The sequence below is a fragment of the Arachis ipaensis genome, chromosome B7 (genome assembly GCF_059453495.1).
Source record: "Arachis ipaensis isolate K30076 ecotype BB chromosome B7, ASM5945349v1, whole genome shotgun sequence".
Taxonomy (NCBI): domain Eukaryota; kingdom Viridiplantae; phylum Streptophyta; class Magnoliopsida; order Fabales; family Fabaceae; genus Arachis; species Arachis ipaensis.
In genome coordinates, this window is record NC_142442.1 from 132,608,470 (window position 1) to 132,617,243 (window position 8,774).

General features: G+C 40.1%; 3 pseudogenes; all 3 read left to right on the forward strand.

The window, feature by feature from the left end:
• On the forward strand, window positions 1-1,919 carry LOC107607736 (putative pentatricopeptide repeat-containing protein At3g08820 pseudogene; annotated as a pseudogene).
• Window positions 1,920-2,694: 775 nt separating this feature from the next.
• On the forward strand, window positions 2,695-4,651 carry LOC107607737 (putative pentatricopeptide repeat-containing protein At3g08820 pseudogene; annotated as a pseudogene).
• A 1,862-nt stretch (window positions 4,652-6,513) lies between these two features.
• Window positions 6,514-8,474, forward strand: LOC107607738 (putative pentatricopeptide repeat-containing protein At3g08820 pseudogene; annotated as a pseudogene).
• The last annotated feature ends 300 nt before the right edge of the window (window positions 8,475-8,774 follow it).

Below are 8,774 nucleotides of genomic sequence, written 5' to 3' on the forward strand. Positions count from 1 at the left end.
ATGGCGAAAATAGAGCTCAAGCACTGCCTCCTCCATGGCCTCAACTCCTTCAACCACCTCAAGACCGCCCATTGCCACCTCCTCCACCTCTACATCGACTACGATAACTATCTTCTCAACATCATCCTCCAGTATTCATTTTTCTTTCGTAACATACCCTATGCCAAGCACGTCTTCTCCCAATCCAAGAACCCTAACATATGCCTCTTTAACACTATGATTCATGGAACGGTCTCCAACGACTCCTTTGACGATGCCGTTCTGTTTTACAACTCAATGCACAGCGACAGGTTCTTGCCAAACAACTACATGTTCACTTTTGTACTCAAAGCGTGTGCCAGGCTAGCGGATTTTCTGTTTGGCATCAAGCTCTATTCGCCTGTGGAAATGGGATTTGATTGTGACGTGTTTGTCAAGACAAGTCTTATTTGTTTGTATTCAAAATGTGGATACGTAAAGGATGCACGAAAGGTGGTTGATGTATTCTTGAGAAGAATGTTGTTTCGTGGACTGCTATTATCTGTGGGTATATTGGGTGTGGCCTTCACAAGAAAGTAGTTGGTTTGTTTAGAGAGTTGTTAGAGGTGGACGTAAAACCGAATAATTTCACTCTCGTTCGGGTTTTGTATTTGTGTTCTTAGTTAGGGGACTTGGCTAGTTGAGAGTGGATTGATAATTATATAACTGAGAGTGGTTTCCATAGGAATGTGTTTGTGTTGATTTCTTCGGTTGACCTGTATGCCAAGTGCGGGAGCATTGAGAAGGCGCTGTAGGTTTTTGGTGGAATGGTTGAGAAGGATATTGTTTGTTGGAGTGACATGATTCAGGGATATGCATCCAATGGGCTTCCTAAGGTAGCACTTGACTTGTTCTTTGAGATGCAGATGGAGAATCTAAGGCTTGATTGCTATGCCATGGTGGGAGTACTTTTTGCATGTGCGAGGTTGGGATCATTGGAGTTGGGGAATTGGGCTAAGGGATTGATGGATGTTGATGAGTTTTTGCTGAATCCTGTACTAGCATTGCCTTCATTGACTTTTATGTTAAATGTGGAAGCATTACAAGCGCGGTGGATATTTTCAGAATGATGAAGGGAAAGGACCGTGTGGTGTTCAACGCCATAATTTCTGGACTGGCTATGGACGGACATATTTGGGCCACATTTGGGGTATTTGGACAAATGGAAAAGTATGGAATTCAGCCAGATGGGAATACTTTTGTTGGCTTACTTTGCGGGTGTACCCATGCTGGTTTGGTTAATGATGGTCAACGATATTTCGATAGCATGAGTCATGTCTTTTCTTTAAGTCCTACTATTGAGCATTATGGATGCATGGTGGATCTTCTATCCCGTGTAGGCTTGTTGGTTGAAGCACATAATTTGAATAAGAGTATGCCAATGAAATCGAATACTATTATTTTGGGGGCATTATTAGGAGGATGCGGTTGCATCGTGATACTAAATTGGCAGAACCCATGTTAAAGTCATAGATGGGATAAAGCAGAAAAAGTTAGGTTAACGATGAACGAGAAGGAAATGCAAAAAGTTACCTGGGTGTAGTTGCTTTAAAGTGGATGAGGTTGTTCATGAATTCCTTGTAGGAGATACTTCCCATCCTATGTCACCAAAGATATATGAAAATATTGAAAGTTTGTTTAAGGAATTGAGAGAAGTCAGTTATAGTCCAACTACTGAGTTTGTGTTCTTTGATATAGAGGAAAAAGATAAGGAGTACTTCCTTGGTTGTCATAGTGAGAAATTAGCCGTTGCATTTTTTCTAATCAACACTGGGGCAAATAACATCATTTGTGTTGTTAAAAATCTATGCGTATATGGTGATTGTTATGAGGCCATAAAACTTATTTCCAAAGTTACAGGGAGAGAGATAATCATTAGGGATAATAACAGATTTCATTGATGGTTGTTTGTTTGGTGATAGTATCTCTTAAGATAAATGTTGGCGCGAATTGGGTGCTGGGATTTGTTGGGAAGACTTTCTATGCAGACATTACTCCGTTTGAGATTGCGACAAAGAGTGGGCTGAGCTATCCTCATAGCATGGCTTCCGTAGCATTGTGCACGAGATGGATTTCTAGGAGGCTTTTTCCTTGTGCCAGTGTCACCGAGCAAGTGGGTCCATATGCTTAGTGGCTAATTTTTACAATTCATGGGCTTCTAAGGCGTGCTTGGCAGGTTTGTTGTGTCTTGATTCCTAGGAATTCAAACAAATCTGCCAATGCTTTAACCTGAGGTGGTGTAGCGCAAAGGAATGACCTCCAAATCATTTTGTTTCCTCCAACAGTGGTTGCACAACTTCTGCGAGTTGGTGCTTATTTGTCTTAGCTTCTAGATTTTCTTTGTTTCTACTTTCTATACTCTACCAAAATCAAGAGCTTAATGAAATTGACTTTGATGAAGGTTATATTGACTTGTAACAATTGTCTGCCACATGTAATTGCTTACACATAGCATAAGATGCAGTTTTGAAGACATTGGGACATCTTGCGGAATCGTTATAAGCAAACCAATTCTCACCACTTTGTCAGAGTTGATGATTTGGGAAACTGTGCTGCTCCAGACGGCGACGATGTTCAGAGATGTAACCTGCATTCGGCATCGTTGCACCACCACAATGCTATCATTGGCCTGTTTCTCTCTCTTATTTTGAAATTGATTCCCGTTGATAACTTTCTATGGCGAAAATGGAGCTCAAGCACTGCCTCCTCCATGGCCTCAACTCCTTCAACCACCTCAAGACCGCCCATTGCCGCCTCCTCCGCCTCTACATCGACTACGATAACTGTCTTCTCAACATCATCCTCCAGTATTCATTTTTCTTTCACAACACGCCCTACGCCAAGCACGTCTTCTCCCAATCCAAGAACCCTAACATATGCCTCTTTAACACTATGATTCATGGAACGGTCTCCAACGACTCCTTAGACGACGCCGTTCTATTTTACAACTCAATGCACAGCGCCAGGTTCTTGCCAGACAACTACACGTTCACTTTTGTACTCAAAGCGTGTGCCAGGCTAGCGGATTTTCCGTTTGGCATCAAGCTCTATTCGCCTGTGGAAATGGGATTTGATTATGACGTGTTTGTCAAGACAAGTCTTGTTTGTTTGTATTCAAAATGTGGATACATAAAGGATGCACGAAAGGTGGTTGATGTATTCTTGAGAAGAATGTTGTTTCATGGACTGCTATTATCTGTGGGTATATTGGGTGTGGCATTCACGAAAAAGCAGTTGGTTTGTTTAGAGAGTTGTTAGAGGTGGGCGTAAACCGAATAATTTCACTCTCGTTCGGGTTTTGTATTTATGTTCTCAATTAGGGGACTTGGCTAGTGGAGAGTGGATTGATAATTATATAACTGAGAGTGGTTTCCATAGGAATGTGTTTGTGTTGATTTCTTCGGTTGACCTGTATGCCAAGTGCGGGAGCATTGAGAAGGCACTGTAAGTTTTTGGTGGAATAGTTGAGAGGGATATTGTTTGTTGGAGTGACATGATTCAGGGATATGCATCCAATGGGCTTCCTAAGAAAGCACTTGACTTGTTCTTTGAGATGCAGATGGAGAATCTAAGGCTTGATTGCTATGCCATGGTGGGAGTACTTTCTGCATGTGCGAGGTTGGGAGCATTGGAGTTGGGGAATTGGGCTAAGGGATTGATGGATGTTGATGAGTTTTTGCTGAATCCTGTACTAGCATTGCCTTTATTGACTTTTATGCTAAATGTGGAAGCATTACAAGCGCGGTGGATATTTTCAGAATGATGAAGGAAAAGGACCGTGTGGTGTTCAACGCCATAATTTTTGGACTGGCTATGGACGGACATATTTGGGCCACATTTGGGGTATTTGGACAAATGAAAAAGTATGGAATTCAGCCAGATGGGAATACTTTTGTCGGCTTACTTTGCGGGTGTACCCATGCTGGTTTGGTTAATGATGGTCGACAATATTTCGATAGCATGAGTCATGTCTTTTCTTTAAGTCCTACTATCGAGCATTATGGATGCATGGTGGATCTTCTATCCCGTGTAGGCTTGTTGGTTGAAGCACATAATTTGAATAAGAGTATGCCAATGAAACTGAATACTATTATTTTGGGGACATTATTAGGAGGATGCGGTTGCATCGTGATACTAAATTGGCAGAACCCATGTTAAAGCCATAGAAGGGATAAAGCAGAAAAAGTTAGGTTAACGATGAACGAGAAGGAAATGCAAAAGGTTACCTGGGTTTAGTTGCTTTGAAGTGGATGGGGTTGTTCATGAATTCCTTGTAGGAGATACTTCCCATCCTATGTCACCAAAGATATATGAAAATATTGAAAGTTTGTTTAAGGAATTGAGAGAAGTCGGTTATAGTCCAACTACTGAGTTTGTGTTTTTTGATATAGAGGAAAAAGAGAAGGAGTACTTCCTTGGGTGTCATAGTGAGAAATTAGCCGTTGCATTTTTTCTGATCAACACTGGAGCAAATGACATCATTTGTGTTGTTAAAAATCTATGTGTTTGTGGTGATTGTCATGAGGCCATAAAACTTATTTCCAAAGTTACAGGGAGAAAGATAATCATTAGGGATAATAACAGATTCCATTGTTTCAGAGAAGGTTCAAGTTCTTGTGGAGATTATTTCTAACATTTTGTGATGTAGACTAGTATAGTATCCGATCTAATTGTTTGCCGCACTTAAAAAGTTGACAAAATAGTTTCTCTTGCATATGTTTAAATGTTCTGCTAAACCTCCATGAACATTTTGACGGAGAAAAATGAAACCTGAGACTTGCAGGGACAGACCTTCAAAATTATGGTCAAGAAGGAATTGTTCTTCCAGGATATCACTATGACGTTAACTTTATAACAATTCATAGTGAAAGCAGGTTTCCTGGTTTGAACATCTGGTTAAGAAATGGACAAATGGTTGAAGTGAAGCTTTCATTACGATGTCTCCTTATTCAGACATGAAAACAGGTATTTTGAAAATCAGCTGAATCTACTGGTAAAATTTTAACAAAAAGAATTAAAGCTAACTTTACCTGACTCAAGTAGTGAGCATCTATCTCAACTTTTTATCAGTTGTTGGATTGAATATTTAAACTTTGGGTTTTGCTAATGAGTAAGGGCACCTGTTAAGGCTTAATAAAAAGTATGTTTTTGAATCTTCAGTGCACAGAATGCATTGAAGTCTTCAAAATATAAACATCTTACTATTTTTTGAAACTTTTACAAGGGCCTTAAGGGTTCTTAATAGCAAGAACCCTTAAAATTTAAACTGTTGTAGGCTCTAGTTTTATTGTCATTACCTCTTGTGAAGGCAATTAATTTGAAATCTTTCTATGATAAGTGTCTTTACATTACCAATGGCCTTTTCTGTCCCTTGTTTTTACTGTTGCAAAATATGGATGGAGTGGTTAATCGAAGGGGATTGCATAACTGGCGTGCATGACGTAATTGTCAGAAATGCTATTATTGATGCAACCAGTATAGCACAAGAGCAAAAATATAGCTTATGGGGAGTCTCTTCAATGATGAGTGAGGATAGAAAGATGTAATCTTTAATAGGAATAAGAAAGAGCTTAATGATCATGGCACTAGTCTCTCCATCTTTGCTTCATTACATTGTTAAGTCTTTCTTTGATATTCATATTGTTTGTGCTGAGTTACTCATCACTGGCTTTGTGGATCGTTGGATTTCTCTTCCTTTAGGTGCAATAAAGTTGAATGTTGATGGTTGTTTGTTTAGTGATGTTACCTCTTAACAGAATTGTTGGTGCGAATTGATGGCTAGGATTTGTTGGGAGGACTTTCTATGCAGACATTACTCCGGTTGAGATTGTGGCAAAGAGTGGGCTGAGCTATCCTGATAGCATGGATTCCGTAGTATTGTGCACGAGATGGATTTCTGGGAGGCTTTTTCCTTGCGCCAGTGTCACCGGGCAAATGGGTCCATATGCTTAGTGGCTGATTTTTGCAATTCATGGGCTTCTAAGGCGTGCTTGGCAGGTTTGTTGTGTCTTGATTCCTAGGAATTCATACAAATGTGCCGATGCTTTAATGTGAGGTGGTGTAGCGCAAAGGAATGACCTCCAAATCATTTTGTTTCCTCCAACAGTGGTTGCACAACTTCTGCGAGTTGGTGCTTATTTGTCTTAGCTTCTAGATTTTCTTTGTTTCTACTTTCTATACTCTACCAAAATCAAGAGCTTAATGAAATTGACTTAGATGAAGGTTATATTGACTTGTAACAATTGTCTGCCACATGTAATTGTTTACACAGCATAAGATGCAGTTTTGAAGACATTGGGACATCTTGCGGAATCGTTATAAGCAAACCAATTCTCACCACTTTGTCAGAGTTGATGATTTGGGAAACTGTGCTGCTCCAGACGACGACGACGTTCAGAGATGTAACCTGCATTTGGCATCGTTGCACCACCGCAATGCTATCATTGGCCTATTTCTCTCTCTTGTTTTGAAATTGATTCCCGTTGATAACTTTTCATGGCGAAAATGGAGCTCAAGCACTGCCTCCTCCATGGCCTCAACTCCTTCAACCACCTCAAGACCGTCCATTGTCGCCTCCTCCGCCTCTACATCGACCACGATAACTATCTTCTCAACATCATTCTCTAGTATTCATTTTTCTTTCGCACCACGCCGTATGCCAAGCACATCTTCTCTCAATCCAAGAACCCTAACATATACCTCTTTAACACTATGATTCGCGGAATGGTCTCCAACGACTCTTTTGACGACGCCGTTCTATTTTACAACTCAATGCACAACGCCGGGTTCTTGCCCGACAACTACACGTTCACTTTTGTACTCAAAGCGTGTGCCAAGCTGGCGGATTTTCCATTTGGTGTCAAGCTCTATTCGCCTGTGAAAATGGGATTCGATTGTGACGTATTTGTCAAGACAAGTCTTGTTTGTTTGTATTCAAAATGTGGATACGTAAAGGATGCACGAAAGGTGTTTGATGTATTCTTGAGAAGAATGTTGTTTTGTGGACTGCTATTATCTTTGGGTATATTGGGTGTGGCCTTCACGAGAAAGCAGTTGGTTTGTTTAGAGAGTTGTTAGAGGTGGGCGTAAAACCGAATAATTTCACTCTCGTTCAGGTTTTGTATTTGTGTTCTCAGTTAGGGGACTTGGCTAGTGGAGAGTGGATTGATAATTATATAACTGAGAGTGGTTTCCATAGGAATGTGTTTGTGTTGATTTCTTCGGTTGACATGTATGCCAAGCGTGGGAGCATTGAGAAGGTGCTGTAGGTTTTTGGTGGAATGGTTGAGAGGGATATTGTTTGTTGGAGTGACATGATTCAGAGATATGCATCCAATGGGCTTCCTAAGGAAGCACTTGACTTGTTCTTTGAGATTCAGATGGAGAATCTAAGGCTTGATTGCTATGCCATGGTGGGAGTTCTTTCTGCATGTGCGAGGTTGGGAGCATTGGAGTTGGAGAATTGGGCTAAGGAATTGATGGATGTTGATGAGTTTTTGCTGAATCCTGTACTAGCATTGCCCTGATTGACTTTTATGCTAAATGTGGAAGCATTACAAGCACGGTGGATATTTTCAGAATGATGAAGGGAAAGGACCGTGTGGTGTTTAACGCCATAATTTCTAGACTGGCTATGAACGGACATGTTCGGGCCACATTTGGGGTATTTGGACAACTGGAGAAGTATGAAATTCAGCCAGATGGGAATACTTTTGTCGGCTTACTTTGCGGGTGTACCCATGCTGGTTTGGTTAATGATTGTCGACGATATTTCGATGGCATAAGTCATGTCTTTTCTTTAAGTCCTACTATCGAGCATTATAGATGCATGGTGGATCTTCTATCCCGTGTAGGCTTGTTGGTTGAAGCACATAATTTGAACAGGAGTATGCCAATAAAATCGAATACTATTATTTTGGGGGTATTATTGGGAGGATGTAGTTGCATCGTGATACTAAATTGGTAGAACCCTTGTTAAAGTAAGTCATAGATGGGATGAAGTAGAAAAAGTTAGGTTAACGCTGAACGAGAAGGGAATGCAAAAATTACCTGGGTGTAGTTGGGTTGAAGTGGATGGGGTTGTTCATGAATTTCTTGTAGGAGATACTTCCTATCCTATGTCAGCAAAGATATATGAAAAACTTGAAAGTTTGTTAAAGGAATTGAGAGAAGTTGGTTATAGTTTGACTATTGAGTTTGTGTTCTTTGATATAGAGGAAAAGGAGAAGGAGTACTTCCTTGGTTGTCATAGTCAGAAATTAGCCGTTGTATTTTCCCTGATCAATACTGGGACAAATGACATCATTCGTATTGTTAAAAATATATGCGTATGTGGTGATTGTCATGAGGCCATAAAAATTATTTCTAAAGTTACATGGAATGAGATAATCGTTAGGGATAATAACAGATTCTATTGTTTCAGAGAAGGTTCATGTTCTTATGGAGATTATTGGTAACATTTTGTGGTGTAGACTAGTATAGAATCCGATTTAATTGTTTGCTGCACTTCAAAAGTTGACACTTCTCTTGCATATGTTAAAATGTTCTGCTAAACCTCCATGAACATTTTGACAGAGGAAAATTAAACCTGAGACTTGCAGGGATAGACCTTCAAAATTATGGTCAAGAAGGAATTGTTCTTGCAAGATATCACTATGATGTTAACTTCATAACAATTCATAGTGGAAGCAGGTTTCCTGGTTTGAACATCTGGTTAAGAAATGGACAAAAGGTTGAAGTGAAGCTTTCATTACGAT